The 22,026-nt window shown below is 41.8% G+C and overlaps 1 protein-coding gene across 1 annotated transcript in view; it reads right to left on the bottom strand.

Annotated features, from left to right (window-relative positions):
• The window catches only part of X11Lbeta, a 78,620-nt gene that overhangs the window by 34,523 nt on the left and 22,071 nt on the right, over positions 1 to 22,026 (bottom strand). The gene's annotated exons all lie outside the window — the stretch shown is intronic.

Below are 22,026 nucleotides of genomic sequence, written 5' to 3'. Positions count from 1 at the left end.
CCCTTCGGAGTACACCAGTGTCCCTCAGTTCAACAAACACATACATTCCAGTGCATCTCCTGTTCCAGTTCCTGCGGAAGTTCGCACACTTTTGCTTACAAAGCGTAACAAATTCCCTTCTTTATGGTCGCCTCTCTTTACTAAACACTGGAAACAATTTTTAATTATTTTTAGCATAAGGGAAAGTCTAAAGGGAATGTGGGTTTAACCTCAGGATTATCCATGGTACTTTTAGAAAAAAACCAAGAACCAGGAACCTAAAAACAAAAAACATTACTATAAAAATCGCTATTTCTTTCTCTAAGTGCAACTACCGCCACATTTCCTGCTCGGATGCAGTGCCGCCTGTCGGAGATAGCTGGCCAAGTGCTGGCCAATCCGCCGTCGTTCACCAGGTCGTCCGTTGTCCCACGTCCGTCGCCATATCCCCGCCTTGGCAAGGACTCTCATCTCTTTCAATGGCTTTTCACTTGGCTGGAATGGGGAGTACTCCCAGCAGGTCCCAGTCACAGACCCAGTCCCGGCCAGGTGCTGTTGCCACTGTTGTACGGAAACACTACAAGGATAATGGCAGGCGGCAACAACAACTGGCTGCGAACAACAATGAGTGGCTGCCTCGGCGTCGCTGCCATGTTGCAAAAGTAATTCAATTTGACTTTTTTGTTTTGAAGCTGTCGAGTGGGCAGGTGGCAAGGTTGCGGAGGTGGGCGGAGGACTCAAGGATTGGCAGGAACAACGGCAGCTGGCCGGGCAAAGTTTTCGGGGGCGGTGATGCAGGGCAGGCGGGATGTGAATCCTGCTGTCGAGGATGTCGGCCATGACTGTGTATATAAACTGCACTCTCAACGGGCTGCCAGAGTGGCCGAGAGCGTCAATTGATTTAGCCATTGAGTTATTGCCGCGTTTGCAAGTCCTGGCCCATCTCTCTCCCTCTCTATTTGCCTTCCTCACTCTTTTTTATATTCGTCTTCCGCCTTCCCAAACCCCTTTTCCGCCACCTCCAAGGCCGGCAGCTGACATACACCTGAGGGTCGTCCGAAAGGTCACGCAGAATCCTAAACAAATTATGCCAAGCGGAGATCCACTGAATGCCAAATTTATGTATATATATATCTCCTGGGTGAGCCTTTATGTTGGTAAGGAAGCTTCAACATCAAGGGAGCTTTCTTTTACAAAATGGTCAAGGAAAAAAGCCTTTCGAAAGCGTTAAATTGGAGATGATTTTTTTTTTATTTAGGAAAATTTCTTTTTATTTTAAGTTTTCTCAAATTTTTTAAGCTTTTTTTTTCTTTTAATTTTATATTTTATTATATTTTTAACCTCGTTTGAAATACTACACTGCGTATACGTAATGTATGTAAACTATTGCCTGAATTACGTATACGCCAGATGGTCTTTTATTTATGTAGTTTTCATTCACCTTTTAAATTGTTAAAAAAAAGCCATTCCAACATATAAACAAACAAATATTATATTTCATATTTTCTGGTCTGAAAATACACATTTAAAAGTTCAAATTTGTGCAATTGGCCAAATCAATTGGTAATTGTACAACAACATTTAAGGAAATATTCCCCTAATTGAACGAAAAATGCAACGTCAATGCATTTGTTTTTGTTAAAGGGAAGAGATAATAGTGCAACATTTACCACAAATGTGACTAGAATTTAATAACGACTGACTGATGAGGGAATAGAATGTCATTAGATGCTGAATTATTGTATTTCATTTAATTTAGACTTTTCGAATAACAACAAATGTGAGATAAACCATAGGACATAGTAGTAGAATGTAAGCCACAAATAAACTTTAAGAGCATCACATAAAGTTTATTACTTGCCAGCTATCAATCTATTAACTTGCTTACACAAGCATTTAATGACCCAACTTTCCGACTGAGACAGCAAAATACTTAAAGTTTTGAGCTTTATGACAGAGAAAGGCTTTCCTGAACATGCTTACATAGGTGGGGTAAATGTTTAGGGAAACTATTTCATAAATTATTTATTTGATAGCTCGTTAAATTCGAAAAATTATATGAAAAAATAATGTTCATAGTTTTAGTTACCTCAACGACCTCAAGCAAGTCAATTTTTAGACTATTACATGAGACTTACAACCATTTTAACAACTTCATTATTTTTGTATTGCTCCAAACATTGATTCCTGAAATTGAAAACCGTTCAATGCCGCTATCCTAACATCCTTGTTTCCCTGCAAATGAATGCTGGTCCCGTATTAATTAAATAATAATTTCAGCAATTTGGTTTTGATTACATTTACCCAGGCCTACAGCCGCAACGTGTACCCCTTGTCCTGCGGGAAAGCCAGCCGCAGAACGACTGCGCCAGTGTAGGGAAAACACCTTAAGTGAGTCCTCCCCTGTCGCTGTGGCCGCTCCCCTGGGGCAGAATATGATTTGTGGTCAAGACGGGCGACGACAATGAAGAAGCCATAAGCCAAATTAACAATTAAAGTAAGCCAGAGTCAGAGCTAGGCCCGGAAAACTGAACGGAGGCGGAGGAGGAGGTGCGAACAAACAAACTGGCAACTGGGAAGCCTGAGCACACAGCTTGTCAGGGGAGGATGGAGGTTGACCGGGATGGGCCCGGAGTGGCAGAGAGCGGCAGGCAAACAAAGGCCCAAGATACAATATACATGTCCAAAGCCTTGTCCCAGGGAGTGGGCAGAGGGAGCTGGAAGTGGATGTGGAAATGGAAACTGGCGCTGCAGAGAGGCGTCCAAGTTTCCGGGACACTCTCTCACTCTCTTTGATTGTTGAAGTTTTTGGTGTGGCGGAAAGCCCGTAATAGTTTCTGGGATTCCGGCGACACGACACGCCAGGCCCAACACTCTCTCGGATGGGCTTCCAACTCAGGGCCAGAGTCCTGAGTACCGAGCACTGAGTACTTGTCTGCAAAGGCAGTAAATTGCATTTAAAATGCCATAAATTAAGAGACAACAACTGACGACGGTGCCGATGCTGAGCTGAGTTTCCACATCCACTATTAAAATGCATTAAAATTGTTTTTAATGTCAGCTGCATAGAGGTCACATCATCATCATCCACATGAAGGCATACAAAAAAATTTATATATTTTCATATAAATAAATTTGAATAAAAAGAGTAAGCACAAAGCGCTTTTGCTGCCACCGCGACCTACGGTGCTAATCCAATTTGTCATAATTAAATTACTTTAAGCCACTTTCCACAGGACTTTTGTACGCCCCCCCCCCACATTTTCCACCCCGGTGCCACCGCTCTTGAAAAGTTTGGAGGCCGCACTTAGCGAGCGCATAAACCTCAATTAAACGCTTGCCCCGTTTAGCAAATGCGCGGGCAGGAGCCCGGAAAGGGGCAGAAAAAGCCGGGAAATCCTAGGGAAAATCAGTAAGAGAGAGAGCGGGAAAGTGCAGCAGGCTTTCGAGGCACATTAATATCGAATGAGAAATAATTACAAGTACTTAACAAAGCGATTTCGATGCTCATTACAATGCATTCGCTGGCCATGCACAGAGTCTGTCCCTCTCTACTGGCATGCCATTTCCAGCATTTTCCAACGCTTTTCCACCGCTGCTCTTCCCCTGTAACCGCATACAGCAGCCCGGTAGATAAGCATATATGTCGGGGATGGGGGGTCAATGTTATCGGCCATGGTAGTTTCCTTTTCTTTTCTAAGCGCAGTGAGTCGCAATGACTAAATAGTTCGTCCGCTTTCCTTCACAGTCTCGCTCGAACTGACTTGCACTTTTTCCTTTCTCTACTTTCTCGTCCTTCTCTACTCGTCATTGCGCCACACTCGGTAGGGAATACTCTCTTCATTCCCACCACGCTCTTTCTTAATAAGTTCTCTTCCTTTTCTCTCGTTACTTATTTTACTCTTCATTTATTTCTATATTCGATACACTTAGAGTCTTACAAATAGTAATTACATCTAACATTTCAAAGTAATCTCCGACACGGCCTTCCTGACTATAACACGACCTCGTGTTGCTTAGTTCTACATAAAATTGGCCTTCAAACTTCATTGCTATATCTTTACAATAATCATAACTTAGCTTCTTTACTCATACTGCTCTAAATAACTCTTCAATATCAATTAGCTTACACTGCTAGTGTCTTCAAACGTTGGTTTGGCGGGATAATCTTTTACGACCATAGAGTACACGCTCTCTTCCGCACAAACCCAACAGTTTGGATATCAATTTTGAATTCCATCAGACATTAACTTAGCAGGATATTCCTTAACACACCGTTTAGAGTACACGCTCTCTTCCGCTCAAGTTCAATCGTCTGGCTACCACTGTACCAAACTCTTGCCAGGCTCTTGCTGCACACTTTGCAACGCTCACACGCACCTTTTGCGTCACGGTCTCTCTGGACCCTCATAGCCTTATATTCCACCAACGAGTGCCTCAATCGGCGATCTCTCGCTTACACTTCCAGTGTCTTCAAATGTTAGTTTGGCAGGATAATCTTTCACGACCATAGAGTACATGCTCTCTTCTGCACAAACCCAACAGTTTGGATATCCATCAGACATTAACTTAGCAGGCTATTCCTTAACACATCAATTAGAGTACACGCTCTCTTCTGCTCAAGTTCAATCGTCTGGCTACCACACACACATACCACAGTACCGGACTCTTGCCGCACCTTAGCGACGCTTCACACAATCATTCAAATTTAGTCCCTGTGTATGGCACCACCTCAACCATCTTAAAATAGAGATCTCTTGCTTTGATTTTATGATACCTACGAGTGCCTCAGTCGGCGATCTCTCGCATTCATCTGCATCTACCTCAACAGGCATCGCAGGCAACTACTTAAAATTTCGCTTACTCGACAAATATCTCAAAACATATCGGCCACCATCAAGCTTTTCTATAATGACAAAGGGTCCTCTTCGGATCCAGCTCTGTTTGGTGCCGTTCTTCATCTTAATTTTCCATCTTCATTCCTTTATCCTTTTTTTTCTTTCCTTTCTCATTCTTAACAACTCTTCCATTTTAAATTCATCTTGCCTTTAATCTTAGTGCTCTTCCTTTTGCACCATTTTACCGACAGCTCAGCATAACACAACTTTAAACTTTTCTTTGTCTATACTTTTCTCTGTCATGTGGTGGTATCAAGCCCAGAGGATGGGTCCGATTGGCATCTCTTAAGGACTTGCATTGATTGCACTACTAACTGTGCAGTTCGCCGCAAGTTGCACCCCGCCAAGAGCATCTTGCCATCACCTCTGCGGTCCTGGTATCCAGCCAGATGACTACTTTAGAGCTTTACACATTATACAACTTTCAACAATCTTTAAACTTAGTCATTTCCAACAACATTGATAAATCTTGCTGAGTCTATTTTTTTTTTTTTTAACCCAAATACATAACGGATTTATAACTTTGATTAATAATCAACCAACAAAATTTAAGGGACACTACTGGCAGACAACACTACCTCACACCTCTCTGTATTTTTTTTTAAAACCCCTCTTTGTAACTCAATTTAATTTCAATTATCTTTAGTTGTTTATAAACTATATCAATAAATCCTGAAATCAGTCACGTGAATTCTGGACACAAAAATAAATCCACATACTATATTTTAAAATCATACGATTTTAAGTATGGCCACCGATGATGCACTTAATTTCAATTATTTCCGCAATGATTACATTTGCAGTCAGTATAGACTACGAACTCTCATCTGAGCAAATAATGCCAAAAATGTTAGAATAATAGTACGCCAACCAATGTTTCCAATTCATATGAAGGCTACTTGGACTCCACAAGACACATAGTTCTACCAATATACTGCACCAACATAAGGGTCTCCATTAATTAATTAATTATTAGTATTGAAACATATCCACAAGAGCTTACACCTGTCAACTAAATAACGATTACAGGCTCACTTGTAATAGCACTAAAAGACGTTCGTTGTAATTTCTGAAAATCGTAATTTCACGAAAAAGTACTTGAAGTTAAAGAATCGGTTTCCCAATTTGAGAAAATCGAGACACAAATTTTTAAAAATAAGACGCCAATTCAATAAATGGTCTTACGCCTAATTACACCGATTGAAAGGACAAATTTTTAACGTAAGAATTTTCTAGGAATTGGGTCTGATTTCTCTACCGCGTAGCTCATAGCCCAGACACTGCGTAGTAGGTTCGAGAAACCCATATTTGGCAACGTTAAATGAAAACCCTGGTACAGTCAACATATAATACAATTTTCAGTCCTCGGGAAGCCTAATCTTCCGAGCCTGCCATGACCAACACGTCATCCATGCAAACCATCGCAAACAATTATGCTAAACCCCAAATGCTTTAACAATTTCATCATAAATATAGGAGACGCATTCTTCAGTTCAAGCTGCACTGCTAAAGATTCATATTGACCCTCCGTGGTCACAAACGCTGTTCTTTCTATCGAATCTGAAATCAATGGCAAGGGACATCTATCAGATACTATATTTGTGTGTAGTTCTTTATAATCAATGCACAATCTCTCACTACCATCCTTTTTTTTTTTTTATTTATTTTTTTTTTGTAACCATTAACATTGGGCAAGCGAAAGGAGAACAACTAGGTCTTATTAATTTTGCTTCCAACATTTGCTGAATTTTCTCCCTTACTATTAGCTTCTCGTTCTCACTAAAGCGATACATCGTCTCTGAACCGTTTTATTTATGTTTTATTTATTTACAGTTTGAGTTCTATAAATATCGAATTTGTTACTTTGTGAAGTAACTCCAAAACCACGTTGAAAAATATCTTGTCCAATTATCATGTCATATTTAAGGCAATTTTCATCAACTACGTGAAACAACAATTCAAATTTAAATCCTGAAATTTGTACAGTGGACAGAATTTGCTTATTGCTTTTGACAACATTGTCACCTATGCCTCTCAACACTACCAGATTATGGAATCTCTTTCCGGCAAGGTTCTCGCTTATGCTTTCTTTCACCAACGAGCATTCGGAACCCGAATCGAAGAAAAATGGAAACCGCTCACCAGATTGTATTGCAGTTTCCTTAGGCTGAAGTACCGCACTCATGTCCACTCTCTTCTCGATGTTTATATTCGCTGTTGCTGTCCCCTTAGTACACACTGATGCAATGTGACCAATGTTGCCACACCTATAACATCTAACGGCTTGTCTGCTGTTGCTAAGGGCTGTTCTCGTCTCATTTCTTTCCTCTGCTTTTCTCTTGCGGCACTCCATTGCTTTGTGTCCAAGTTTTCCACAACTATGGCATTTTATCGGCGTTTGCGTCTTGAACCTCTTCTTTTCCGGGCCTTGCTCCATTCCAGAGTATTCAGATTTTTTTGCGAACGTATGAGCTTTCAGTTGTTGTTGTAGCTCCGCACGTGTTTTTAGATTTGTTGTAAACACTAATCTCTGCAGTCTGGAATCAATTTGGGATGTATGAGCTAGGACCAACAATACAGCAATTTCTTCGTGCGTCATTCCTTTCCACTTGGTCAAGAGTGATGTAACCAACCGGCTGGAGTACACGGAGAGGCATTCTTCAGGATTTGGGCTTCCCTTCAGCATGTCTAGCAACAATGCTGCAGGCGTCTCGTTGCCTTCGTAGCGTTCCATGAACAATTCCTTAAATTGTGTCCAGCTCATCCCAGGGTAGCAAATTTGCGACAGCCACTGCGATGCGCTACCGTGAAGCGACTTGCTGAGCGTCATTACCAAGGATGCACCTTCTTGCGGATGTTCACATAAAATCAGGTTCGCCGTTTTGCACCATGCTGCTGCGTCTGCGTCGGCAGCTTCAGGGTCGAAAGATGGTAGCACTGCAGAAACGGCACGTGCGCCAGGCGTCGACGTGGACTGTGCAGCTTTCAAAAGTTCTGCAATCACTTTGCTTTGCGCTTCCAGAAGTGTGCGCCAGCCATTATCCGGGTTGTCTTGTAGGGGTGGTGATCCCACTTCTGATGTCGGGGATGGGGGGTCAATGTTATCGGCCATGGTAGTTTCCTTTTCTTTTCTAAGCGCAGTGAGTCGCAATGACTAAATAGTTCGTCCGCTTTCCTTCACAGTCTCGCTCGAACTGACTTGCACTTTTTCCTTTCTCTACTTTCTCGTCCTTCTCTACTCGTCATTGCGCCACACTCGGTAGGGAATACTCTCTTCATTCCCACCACGCTCTTTCTTAATAAGTTCTCTTCCTTTTCTCTCGTTACTTATTTTACTCTTCATTTATTTCTATATTCGATACACTTAGAGTCTTACAAATAGTAATTACATCTAACATTTCAAAGTAATCTCCGACATATACATTTTCACACGGGGGAAAAAAACCAAAGCGAAGCTAAAATCAAATAAAAAGTAAGTAAGTGAAGTATAACGTTTACATGGCGTCTGAACAGGCACTTGCATTACAGAACGGCAACATCAACTTTAAAAGTAATACATTTTGCATTAAATACATCATACATCAATACACATAATTTGTTGAAAATTTCGACTCTTTCGCTCAGTGCACACACTCGCGGCAACGCTCTAGGCGCACACATAAACATTTATTAATACGACAAGCCGTTAACTGGCACCGGCAATAAAATGCAAACGTGGAAGCTGCCATGAGTGGGGCCGAAGGTAAAGGTGGCCAGGTGAGAGGAAGGAAGATTGCACGACATGCACTTCAGGCGTCGTCATCATCCGCAGGGTTGAAGGGGATGGCAGGAGGAAGGGCGTGAGAGCGTGAGGAAAAAGCGTGATTTGAGGAAAGGATTATATGCCCGAAAGCTTGTAGTTGATCAATCGTCCATATTTTACATTTTACCGGAGCTGCGTTGCCTCTTCAAAGTTTCAAATGGTCTATAAAAACCGGCTTAAATGCTGCTATGCAAATGCTTCTAAAGTTTATTACGTATACGCAGTGTGGCTAGAGATTAGCCAAGTTTAAAACACATACGCAACGGTGCCCATTACTTGAATGCATAAAGTTAATGAACAAGTTCATCAACCAAACTAGGAATTTAGATTCGATTTTAGGGCAAAACCTAAACAACATTTCGCTAGTTCAATTTGGCAGCTTCTAATATTCGTGTTGTGACAGAAGCTACCGAAATTGGTCAAAATGTAACGATGATTAATTCATTGTTGTCAAGGGGAAATGCGAAATGCAAGTACCAGCTTTCAAACGCAATTTCGTTGTATGTTTTCGCCACAGAAAATGCCCGAAACATAATGATGATTAACTAATTGATAAATCATTGATGAAAGGGCACAAAATGTGCAGATATTTTTGAGGGCAATCAGTAGGGAAAACCACAAACACGCTGGAGAGTGTAATGTAATGAAATATTCCTTCTGAAATTTTGGAATTTTACAATCTACAAAATTGGAAGCATATAATTGAATAAAAGCTCCAGCAAATTAATTAGCTAATGAAAATAGCTTAACAAAAAAATTATTTTACCACCGAAATCTATTGCATTTTATGCAATTAAAATTTGTGCATCATCCGTGAACCGAAAATTTCTACGAATTCGGGCCTAGTCTCATCGGCTTAGCGCTTAGTGGCGACCATTTACCTGGAAAATCCCAGGTAATTGGTGAAAAAAGGAATCAATTAATGTAAATTTTGCATAATGAATGTCGGACAAACGTGTTTACAAGCACCGGACAAGGTAAACAAACCAATTTCCGTTGACAAAATTACTCATTTTCAATGCAATTTTGATGCTACAGGCAGGGCCTCTATATACATTATATATTTTATACGGTTTATATAATGGATATTTTTGTATATAATGCATTGTTCCGGCGGACAGTAGTAAATCATTGACCGAAATTGGTGCGCTTCAGTGGAGTGCTGAGCAAACAGGGCGTAAATTAATAAATATTAAAATGTCCAGCCATGTCCTGGCGCTCCCCTGTCGCTGCTCTCCCTGTGTGCCGGCTTACTCATCTGGCACTTGAAAGTGAACAAAGCGATAAAAAGCACAAAACACTCTCTGCCGGCCGTGTGGCGGAATGGCGTAGAGTGGCGGGGCGGATAGAGCAAACAAACTTCTGAGCCATTACACAACAAAATGGCGTTAACAGCGCAGCAAAAATGGCTATAAATAGCGGGAGGTATCGCACCAGGGATGCCCTATAATACATATAACTAGCTAGCTCAAGGTATATAACAAGAGTTGGTCACACTAATCGATCAGCTGTTCTTTCGAGAGAGACTGCAACTATGGCTCCCTCAAGAGCCCATTTCGATTCAAAAAGCATAGAATCTATAAGATGTATAACGCGCATCGCTTTTTCTCTCTCTCTCTCTTTTTCTTGTACTCTCTCTCTCTCTTACTCTCTTTCTCTCTCTCTCTCTCTCTCTCTCTCTGTGCCTGTGCAACAATATTTTGAGAGGGCCTGGAGCCAGCATGAAGAAGGTGAAATATCATATGGCGTTACGCATCTTGTTCTTTATATGTCCTTTTGGTTTGAGAGTCTAGAAAATAAAGCAAACTGTGCTCAAAAGATAACTTTTTTTCACTATTATATTCGCTTATCCAGTTCTAAATTGATATGTGAGGCTAAAAGCAATTAAGATAAATGCTTTCTGACAATGCCAGCATCCCCGAATGCATATACAGGGTATGTTCTGGGCAAGCAAGCGAAACAATATATAAACAACAATTCAAATGCAGAAAACATTCGCGCACACACACCGTACACTGTACATAAAGCATACACATACGCATACACTGCACACTGCACACTGCACATATTGAAATAATATTTTCACATTCCATGTTGCCAAAAGGTTTATCCAGCAGAGCAGACGGAAGTGAAAACCCTCTAACGGAATGGAGTGGGTCCAACCACAGACAACACAGTCCGGACAGGACTACAGAAATATGCAATGATAATCAGAAAAGCAAACAGGAAGAGGGGACTCGTCCATGAGGGCCATCCGCATCCGCATTCGCATCAGCGTCAGCATCAGCGTCAGGCAAAGTGCTATGGGTTTTCCCCACAGACTACCACTCCTGTTTGCCAGTCAATCAATGCACAGAGAGAGTGAGGGAGAGAGAGACCACTGTGGTTGCACCACCGCACCACCGCACCACAGCCACTGCCACCACGTGCGGCCAGCTCCAACTTTCGGTGGCCACCACACGAGCAGCACTAATTGTGATGGATTAATTGGCTGGCCCCGGGCTCAGCGACAGCATTTAGATGCACTTTTAAGGCCACACAGTCTAGTTGGCAACAGGTCGATCCACCATTTATCCGCTTTAAGTTATTGCAAGTATTTAAATGAAATTTATTTTATATTAATTAATTCTCAACAAACAGACCTGCAATTGTTGTTGGCTTTCAACTACTTTGGGGGACTTCAAATACAGTTTCCTTGTAGGTTTGCCACCGCAGAGAAACGGACTCATTGGGCAATGACAATGACAAATTCAAGTGGTAAGACGAGAATTTGGAAATATGTTGGCCTGGGAAAGACACAGAATTAACAGAAATGCTCTCCTCGGGCAGCAACTGTATAAAATGGATCTAAACGATTATTAAATAACTAGTTTCTGGTCTGCTAATTAAATATTGAATGTATCTGCATTTAAATTCATATTAATTCAGACAAATATTAACCGCAGGCCATCAAAAAATATTAGATACCATTTATGGATTTGTAAATAAATATTTAAACGCTAATTACCCAACTTGACTGCCTTGGGCCTCGCCTTAATATCACTCGAAAAAGCCCTCTTTTTTTTTGTTGTTGTATTTCCTTGACCTGCATTATTCAGGAGACTGCTCTCGCCTGCCACTTTGCCCATCTATTTATTTATTTATATATATATTTTACATGCAACATTTCAATTAAATTTCAATTTATTTTTGCAAGCTCATTGATTATGCATGGCAATTAATTTTATGCAATTTTCGGTACGCAATGATTTCAATTAGTCTGGCAGATGAGAGAGAGGGAGCTCCTCCCTTCGAAGGGCGTAAAATATGCTAACTAACTATGGCCCAACCCAACAGGCCACTGCCCACTGTCGGTGCCATCCGCTGTAATTAATACAGCCGGGGTCTTACGAGGAGATTGGATGGCTTCGGCACAGAGGATTTCTCCTGTCCTGTCCAGCTGGGAATAGAGATACTGCGAAGAGAGAAAGAGAGAGAGAGAGAGAGAGGCTAAGACTATGGCACAGGCATATTGAATGTCCGAGAAGCAGACAAATAGTTGCTCATGTGACAAATGCAAGGCCGAAGCAAAAGCCTGAAATAAAGAGTTTGCAACAAAGGGTTGAGGGAGGGAGCGGGGGCGCTGCCATCTAAAATTGCATTTAAATAATGAAAAAGGCTTAAACAAAAGGCCGGCCAAACAAAGGCTGTAAACTGCTGTTGCTGCTACTGCAGCCAAATGGCCAACGAGAAGGACAAACGACCAACGACCAAGATTGAAAGGAAGGAAGGAAGTAACTTGCTGCAAATCAACAACATGTAAATACGGCCAGGCCAACGTTTGACGCTTGGCTAGCCACTGGCCTTTTGCTCCTCCTCCTCTCGAAGAGAATTGTAAATTACAGTTGCATTCATTCATTGGGAAATTCTCTTACTCTCACTCCCTGCTGCGCCTGGGGATTCCATGAATAAATGATAGCTCAACTCTGCTCCCACTCTGTCATCAGATACGGCACACTATACACTATATATATTATTTTATATATATATGTATATATAGCGAGAGGGAGATGGGGGAAATTTGAGACTCACCTCATTAGCACTTTGTTTGCCCCGACCACGTCCACCAGGCGTATGCGTAATAAGCCTCGCCACCGCCAACGCCACACGAAAAACGATGCAAATAAGAAGCTAATTAGGCGCTGAATTTGATGCCTTTTCACAACGACAACGACAACGACAGCGGGGCGACACACAATATGATAATGAATGGCCAAATGGTGGGGGCTTTCAGCTAGCCAAAGCCCAGCCATTTTTCAAAAAGATTGGGAAAAGAGTCGGGAGCCCTGGAACTAAGCGCCTTAAGGCAGCCACTGCTGCACTCTACTCCCATTGTTCCCCCTGACACTGTGTGTGTCCCGATAGCCTGCACCGCGCTCTCATCAGCTGCCAGCCGTCAATTGTCAGTTGTCACTTGGCTGCCTCGTGTGGCCTGCTAATGCGTTGCGTTGCGTTGCGACGCGCATCTGAATGATGCAGCTGCCAAATGCTAGCTGTGAATGCCAACTGGCAAAGGCAGATAGGCAGCTCCTCCACAGTTCCACAGTTCCATGGCTCCAACACTAATTGCCACTGAACGCAACCCGAGAGTCGGGTTGGCAGGAGCTTAAAGGTCCTTGGTACAACTATGGTAACCGACTGATTGGAACTTGGCTTCAGTCATTGAAGAAGCTCTTGTTCTTTTTTTTTAATTTTATTTTACTGCAGGAAACTTGTGCAACTTAACTTCATTAGTGGAGTTTTCTTTGGTTTTTATACAAAATTACTCATACGACATGTAAGCCAGTTCAAATTTTAAAGCAAGAAAATCGATGAATTAAATATAGCTTTTAATAAACTCCTCCGATAACTGTTCGATAATGAACTTAACTTTAACTCGATTTTAAAATAAAACGAAAGAACCTTTACCAGTAACTCCATGAAAAAGAAGATGCTTTATAGACGAGTCCAAATCGAAATCGAAAGCATAAACAAAACAAAAATATTAATCGAAATTATTACGATAATTTCGTTCACATTCGATTACCAAACTTTCTGCTTATAGGCCCATAAAGCTGGAATAATTCGCAATGAAATCTGAATCAGAATCGAAATTCGTTGGTTCCACAAAGAATTTGTGCCGGACTATGGGCAGGGAAGGAATCCGAATCGAATTTCGGAGAGGGAAAGGGACAAGAGGAGGCGACAAACCACAGTACAATGTCATTAGCGCATGTCGGTCTCCTCTTTCACTGGCTATCTGTGTGTGTGTGTGTGCGCGTGGCAATAAATTTCCAATTTTCGTGCAATTTTCGAGGAGCAAAGTAGGGGCAGCAGCATGCCCACCTATGGAGGTGTAGGGAGCCCTGGTCAGGCAACCCAGGCAGCCTGGCGTACTCATAAATACATTGACCAATAACATAATTTTTGTTTGTGTTGGTATATTGCCAAATGACCTCGTTACCCCAGCAGCAAAATCACAGCCACAACACAACGACAACGACACTGCCGCAAAAAGGCGACAAAGGCATATGTTGCCCTGGGTTCCCTGGGTGTTGCTCTGTGTGTGTGTGTGCTTATGGGGCCTTGCTCGCAGTGCGGCATTATAATTAATGGGCATATTGGGGCTTGTGGACCAAGAGGAGGAGGAGGAGACCATCCCTCGCCCAGCGATTTGGGATATTAAATGTAACGATGCAAGCGGCGAGGCGAGACAGTTGGCTATGAATATGCCATGAAGTGTGTGACGAACCGAACATTTCTCTTCCAGGAAAGGTATGAGGTGAGAGTGAGTGTGCGTGTGTGGCTGCTGCTACTGCTGCTACTGATGATGATGATCACATGCTATTAAACCGCAATACAATAGCAATTTTCAAATAAATGATTTATGGCCCTGGACCTGACACACACAGCTGTGTGCGTGTGTGTGAGGGAGGGCTGCTGGCAAATGGCAAACTGCCGCAGTCCTTAGCTGCCATAAACCAAACACCAGAGACCAGAGACCGGAGACCAAAGCACAGAACCAGAGACCAGGGGAAGCCAAAAAACAGAGAGACCCTAGCCAAGCCAAAGCCAAATGCCCGGCGGAAGGTCAGATCCGAGCGAAGCAAAGCAGAGTTGAGGTGGCAACCGTGATGCTGAAATGGGGGAGGCGGCGACGATGATGCATGGCCCTGGGTTCAGCAAGTCGATTTGAACAACTGCAGCCAGTCCAGCACTGAATTAAGCCAGGCAAATTTCCACAGCCAAGAAATCACTTTGATTTCTTTTACATTTTTCATGCCAACTTTGCCACTTCAGCAGCTTGAATCTAGGATGGCTTTCAGCTTCTGTCCAAGTGCCGATAGCGCAACAATGAAACAGCAGTCAGGGGACAAGCTGCTTGGGAAATCGATTCAAGCCGATTAATTGCCAAAGAATCAGAGCAGCTTCTGCTTTAATCGATATATATCTATTCTGGCTTTCCATCTACATTATTCGTAGTGCTACAAGTGTTGTCCTATCATTAATGCACTAGTCTCTTGTGCTGTGCATGTGTAACTCATTTTCAATTGATGATGAGAGTGATTCTGAGGTGTTCTCTCAGGTGTCGGGCTCGTCATCTTCCAGTTGGCATCCCCACATCTCATCTCATCTATACACACGTCACGTGCCAGCTTGTGTGTTTGCGAGGCTGGCAATCTGTTGATTTGGGCACTTCGGATAGCAGGAAGCTGGAAATCTGGGAAACTGGGTACCCAGAAAGATGCCGATTTCTTGGAGCTACCCACCCGCGCTATTAAGTCATAACATTTATATTTCTTTTTTATGCCCTGACAAATCAGCGCACAGAAGTGGAAGGAATGGCTCAAATGCAGAGCGGAGGAACGAGAACTGTCATTGCCAAGAAGAAGCAACGGACGGGTACATTCACCTGTCCCACACACACAGACACATACACCCGACCACGTTGATGTCTCCATTTAGTGTGCGTTGTGCCCCATTATTGCTGCTGTTGTAAATTTTAATGCAAAACTCGTTTATAAACAGACAACAGAGCAGGCAACGAGGCGAGAGGCGCGAGGGTCGAGGCGAGTCTGAATCCAGCGAGAAAGGCAAACGACATCGTCATTTGCTGCTCAAACGTTTGCGTGACAGCGCCACCCACAAGGGCCTCCCTATTTACCCATCACCCATGCCTTATTCCGGTGATACCCCAGGAGCCACGCCATCCTTCTGCTTCTCCTCCTGCTCCTCCTCCTTCAGCCCACCAAGTTGGCTGCCATTTTGACAGATGCCAAACGCAAAGCGAGCAGCAAAGCGCAAAATTTTTTATTTGTCTTCTTGTTGTTTCGCTTGGCTCGAAGGCAAATGGCTTAAAGGCATGTCGAAGGGTCGAAGGGCAAATACCCTGGCCAGCAATATAATGTCACAGAGATTGGGAATCAATTCTTACAAATTCAAACCATAATAAGGTTATTGTTAATATTTAATTTTGTAAGTTTTCCTTAATATTTTTTAAATATTTAAAATTTTGTAATGTATTTATTGAGTAATTGAAATAATTCGAAATTATGACCAGAAGATATTTATTCCTTATTCCTGCCATAGTTTTGGTGGCCCTACAGGGTGTCGTCCCAACAATAACAGCGGGGAGCACAAAGTATGAAAGGTAAAGAGAGGGGGCAAAGTTTACGGCTCTGGCTTGGACTCGGACCGTCGTTAGATGCTTTTTACGACTCGTAACCAACCGCTCCAGCGCCAGCTCCACCTCCCAGCTCACACTCCCGCTCCTGGCGCGGTGTAGCCATAAAGATTAATACCAAGCACCCCGCGCCAGCGCCATCCAGAGCGATAACAGTTGTGAGGTCATTGCAGTGGCTCGCAAACTGTAGCAATTGTTATTATTGCAATTTCATTAGACGAAAGCCACAAAAATGAAATAATTAATGGCAAAATGAAACTGAAATAATTGCCAGCGATAATTGGCTAGTTCAGGGTCGGATGGAGAAGGGTCCTCTCTTTTGGCTCTTAATGATTTATAATTTATGGAATTGAACGAAAAATTATAACAATTAAATGCCGACTTTCGATTGTAATGGCAATCTAAGCGGTCAATTAATTACTAATAAGATTAAACATCACGGAAAAGGGATTACAGGGGGAGTTCGATGGGGAGCTGATAACGATGATTGTTATATTAAAGTATATATTAAATAATATGTAAATTTGTGATTATTTCATAAAATTTAATTATATATTGAAAGCATTGTGACAGGGTGATAAGATTCAGCTTCTCGGAAATTTTTTTAAAATAATTTATCAAAAAAATAAATAGTTTTTGGAACTCTCCCTAGAAAATTTAATCGCTTCAAATACTGAAATGATTTAATTTTTATTTTATTTTCAGAATTACCGACAATGCAGGCATAAAGTTTCTTAGTATTTTTACTTTTGATTCGCTGCCAAAAAACTGACCCACGCGAGCAGAAGGTACGAGTATCCTCTGACTGTGACTGGGGACCTGGGACTGTGGACTGGAACTTTGTAGTCATATCGGGGCTATGAAATAGGGAGAAACTCCATAAAAAGTTTTTGCAATTGCTTAAACGTGCCTTTCGGGCCGCATCATAAACCAGGGTGGCAGCCTTTATCCTCTCTTCCTGGCGACCTTTAAGGCTTTCAGCTCGGGTTGCATTGCCCGACCAAGATTGTGTGTGTGTGTGTGTGTGTATGTGGGTTGCGGGAGGCTCTTGGATTTAGTTTCGGGCCGTCGTGTGCCACATTAGCCACATTCGGGGCTTCTGCATTTTGCATTGCCTACTTTTCGGGGCAGTCATTTTGGAGCCTTAATAACTTACGGCTCAGTGGCAGCAGCAACAGCAAGAACAACAACTCTCTAGAAGATTAATTTGATCGCCTGCGACATCGCATTCTGATCGCTTTCCAATCTTCTGTTGGGAGAAAATGTACCTACGAATGCGACTCTTCTAAGGGAGTCGCGGGGGGCTCTTCTGAAGGAGTCCCAGAGGAGTCTTATGGAAGACTCGCGGAAGAGTCTTGTGGAAGAGTCGCTGAAGTGTCGCCTTAAGAGAGTATAAGAGTTTTTAATTTTTTTGTTTTTGTTTTTTTAATTTTGTCATTCTTTATTTAATTTCATAATTTTTCGACATAACTAAGCTTAAATTTAAAATATTTATTTTCTTTTCCTTCATTTTTAAGTTTTTTTTGTTTCTTATTTATTCTATCCTGCGCATGAACAAATCCAAAAGAATTCGGGAACTTTCATAAACCAACACCTATACAAAAGAAAATTAAAATTAAATTAATTTCAATTATTTATTTTACTATTTTAAATAATACCTTTTATCGTTGAAAATACGTTTTGTATTTGTTCCTCGCCAAGTCAGTTTCATTATTTGTTTCACTTCTTTCACTTGTTTCACATGTTTCTTCTTTTTTTCACAAGGCTCAGGATAAATAGCATCAAACATTCGTTTGCCTTAGATTAGGAACTCATTTTAGTTCCAAAGAATATAAAACAAAAAACAAATAAATAAAACAAAAATAGTTTACCGAACAATTGAAATTTACATATAGATCGACCGCAAAGACAAAAGATCGAAGTCAGACTAAATGAACACAGAAATATTGAAAGACGTTCGGTTGTTACTCCTATTCTCACTCAAATGTAATGCAATTTGTTTTTGTATAACTCTTTTGCTTTCGGACGCATTCTCTGCTTTGCATCTATGTACGGTACTTTAATCCCTCATTCCTTCATTTCCTAGTTTTTAACGCTGCTTAAAAAATCGCCAAATAATCGCCCCCGCGATTCCCAGGAGACTTTTCTTAGGAATTTTCGTAAATAAGTCCTCCACCAATCGCCAAAGCGACTCCCAGGAGATTCTTCTTGGGGATTTTCGTAAATAAGTCTATCAACAATCGCCACCGCGATTCCCAGAAGACTCTTCTTCGGGATTCTCGAAAATTATTTCACCAATGATCGCCAAAGCGACTCCCAGAAGACTCTTTCTGGCGACCGGCGATTCGAGAATCGCCAAATGGTTGGCAGGGATAGAAAATAAAATGTTATAGGTATATCGACGCATTTCCGCGAAAGTATCGTATGTCACTTTTTTCGAAATTGAGATTTTAATGCAAAATTGTTAGGCACCTAATGTCTCACTACCCTGTGAATTATTATAACTGAAAACCCTACGGTTCCGATAAAAATTAAGTTTCACTTTTGTCTTTTCTATAGTGCTTCCTAAGAGATTAAATCACAAAAAAGCTTCTCCTGTAAAATTGGATTTTTCGACATACGATACATTCGCGGACTTCCTGTAGGGACATACTCTCTTTCGACACGCAAAACTTGCTCTCTGCGATCAGCATTAACCGCTTGGTTATGCAGATAGCAATGAGCGCAGTTGGAGAGTGAGAGCTAATTCAAGTGAGCGAGCTTAACAGAGGTAATTTTTTTGTTAACCCTATTTACAGTTCAACAGTATGTTAAGTTTATAATAATAAAATGATATTCATTTAAACCAAAAACCGAATCAAGAATCTTCTTTAATTTTCTTTAAGTGTCTAAATACAGATACCCACCCACAGACTATCCACCCACACATGCATTGTCAACTGCTTAGCTATGCTGGCCCCTGTGCATGTATGCAAATAAGCAAAAACAGGGAACAACTGCTTGGCATAGAATTTCAAATGATCTAATGAAACAACAACAGCAGCAAGGACTCACATAAAAAATAAGTAGAAGCAGGAAGCGGCTGAGGCGGGGCTGAGTGGCAGGAAAGCCAAAGGAAACACACACATCCTAATGTGGGATCCAACACAGCTGGCAGCTGAAGGGTAGGAGGGGGATGAGGAAGGGAAAGGAAAGCCATGCCAAGACGAAAATGAGCCTAAAAGGCGGAGACGGACAAGGCGATAAAGGAAGCGAAGAGCGAAGAAGAAAGGGATTCTTAACAGAGAGAAGACGGGGTTGCAGAGTAAAAGCCACATTAAGAGAAGAATTCAACTGGTGAGAGGAAAGAAAGTGTATTCAAGAGGAAAGTGTTGAAAAAGAGAAAGAAATGAGCCTCAAAAGAGAGTCACCTTATAGATAGAGTAATAGAAAACTAGTTGTAACTTGATTAGATTTCGGAAAATGGCATACAAATTAAAATAAAATATCAGTTTCTAGCTAAAGAAACCCTCCAGGTTGGCATATTATCAAACATTTTCAGCTAACGAGCGTCCAACAAAAATTCGATCCGTATATAGTTAAAGTAAGAATATTGCTTTTCAGTGGAAAACTTAAAACCTTTTTGCCACATCCTGCATTCCCACAGATAAATGTAAACAAATTCGTTGTCCCCTCAACGAAACTGTGGAAATCTTGTTAAATTCACCATCGGTAACTGCGCGTCCTTCCGTTTGGGTTTCTGTTTTCTGTTTCAGCAGCAGAAGAACCCCCCATCCCCATCCCTCCCTTTAACCCATATCGCTGCGGCAGCAGCAGCCTTAACCCGCCAATGGCCAAAGGGGGTTTATCAATGCAGCGTCAGGCGACGCCGAAGGCGACGACCGAAAGCAGTTTGCGGCAAGAGGAAGCTGCTGCTGCTGCGGAGACCGCAGAAACCGCTTTAGCCGCAATAACTGCGCTTGCCACGCCCCCATGCCCACCCCTTTTGCCGCATCATGCACTGGAAACGGCACCACTGAGAGGGAAAAAACGTGCTGCAAGCCCAACATATATACGTGTGTATATATTTTTATATTCTGCAGGAATAAATAATGTCAGAAGTGAAGAGGAGAAAAAGCGGGAATTTAAGGCCAGAAATATGGATTCCATTGTGGGATTAATAGGGGAAAAATACATATCTTCTGTTATGATTTCCATTAAATCTCAGTTAAGCCGCAAATATTTATACAATCGGATCCGGAAATATATAATTTCAGATTGTTATCAGAGCTTCGGTCTGACTATCCACAATTTTAATTTATTCTTCAGTTTATAAATGACTTTAATAAATATAAAATAAAGTCATTTTATGGAAAAGTGCTTGTAAAATGATTTGATAATTATTATAATTATTTGATAACATTGTTTGATAAATTGATCAGCCCATTCTAGGTAATTAAAATAGGACTTCAGTCTATTTTACGATATCTGGTCCCTAGATTTTAGGGTGAATTACAATGTTTATGCAATAGGATACACGAATACTAATATAAGAGCTTTCCACGCACAAAATCCATAGGAAAAATTATTTTCTTTAAGCAATAACCCTCAAAATTTAATTGCAGTGTAAGAATTGCAAAGGAAAACCAGCACAGCGATGCGATTTCCTCGATTTGCAATTGTGGAAATGCAGTATTTGGTCGGGAACAGAGACAGGACAGACAGACATCCAAATGGAGAAGGATTTTGTGGGAAAGGGGGAAACAACTCCTGCGCTTCAAACAGTTGTACATCTTGTCGCGCATTTTCTTACTCCTTTTGCGGCTTTCCTAAGTCCGATCCCCTTCATCATTATCCTGCACCCCTCTCACTTAGTTTCAATTGTTTAAGCCACTTAATTAACTCGTTGCGGTTTCTCTTTCGGCCATTGTTGTTTGACGACTTTTTGGCGGTGCCATGTGAATTATATTTAATAAGCTGCCACTCTGGCTGCTACCCCACCACCCAGCGCCACTACCACCCACTGCGTTTTCATCCATTTTCACCCATATTCCCGTCGCGTAACTGGAGCAGAAATTAGCACAGAAAAGCGCGCCACCCGAATGACAAAAGTGAGGGGTAGCAATAGTGGTGGGAGAGATGGCGGTGAAAATAAATACGACATTCATTTTCCCCAGCCCCTATTTTACCACTCCTCGCCCTCCTCCTCCCTCTCCCACTCTGTGGCAATTCACGGGTTTCCTGCAACGTGAAAACAGCCGGAAAATTATACGAGAAATGTTCCGTCCGGACGTTGGCGGCCAATTGCCACTGACCGAAAAATCGAGTAAATGGCAAAGACAAAGTGCAGTCGGGAAAAGGAGGTGACAAGGAAGCAGACTGAGAGGTAGAAGGAGAACAAGACAAAGGATAGATATAGATACAAGGCAAAAATAATATTGGTTTAGCTTCTCCATTTACCGCCAGAGGAGGTGTAGAACATAAATTCCTTGTACTCCTTCTACTCCTCACATGGCGGTTGAAATGGAATTTTCCGACAGGAAAATATACGGGAAAACATTCCCCAAAAAAGAAGCTGGATAGTCATAGATAACAGATTTCTTACCATATCCTTAGCATACGCTATCTCACCCACAAATAAAATGTCCAACTCACCTGAAAGTAAA

This window comes from Drosophila kikkawai, chromosome X, assembly GCF_030179895.1.
Source record: "Drosophila kikkawai strain 14028-0561.14 chromosome X, DkikHiC1v2, whole genome shotgun sequence".
NCBI classification, from domain to species: Eukaryota; Metazoa; Arthropoda; class Insecta; order Diptera; family Drosophilidae; genus Drosophila; species Drosophila kikkawai.
The sequence above is the reverse complement of the archived record's forward strand: the minus strand, read 5'-3'. Positions and strand labels throughout refer to the sequence as shown.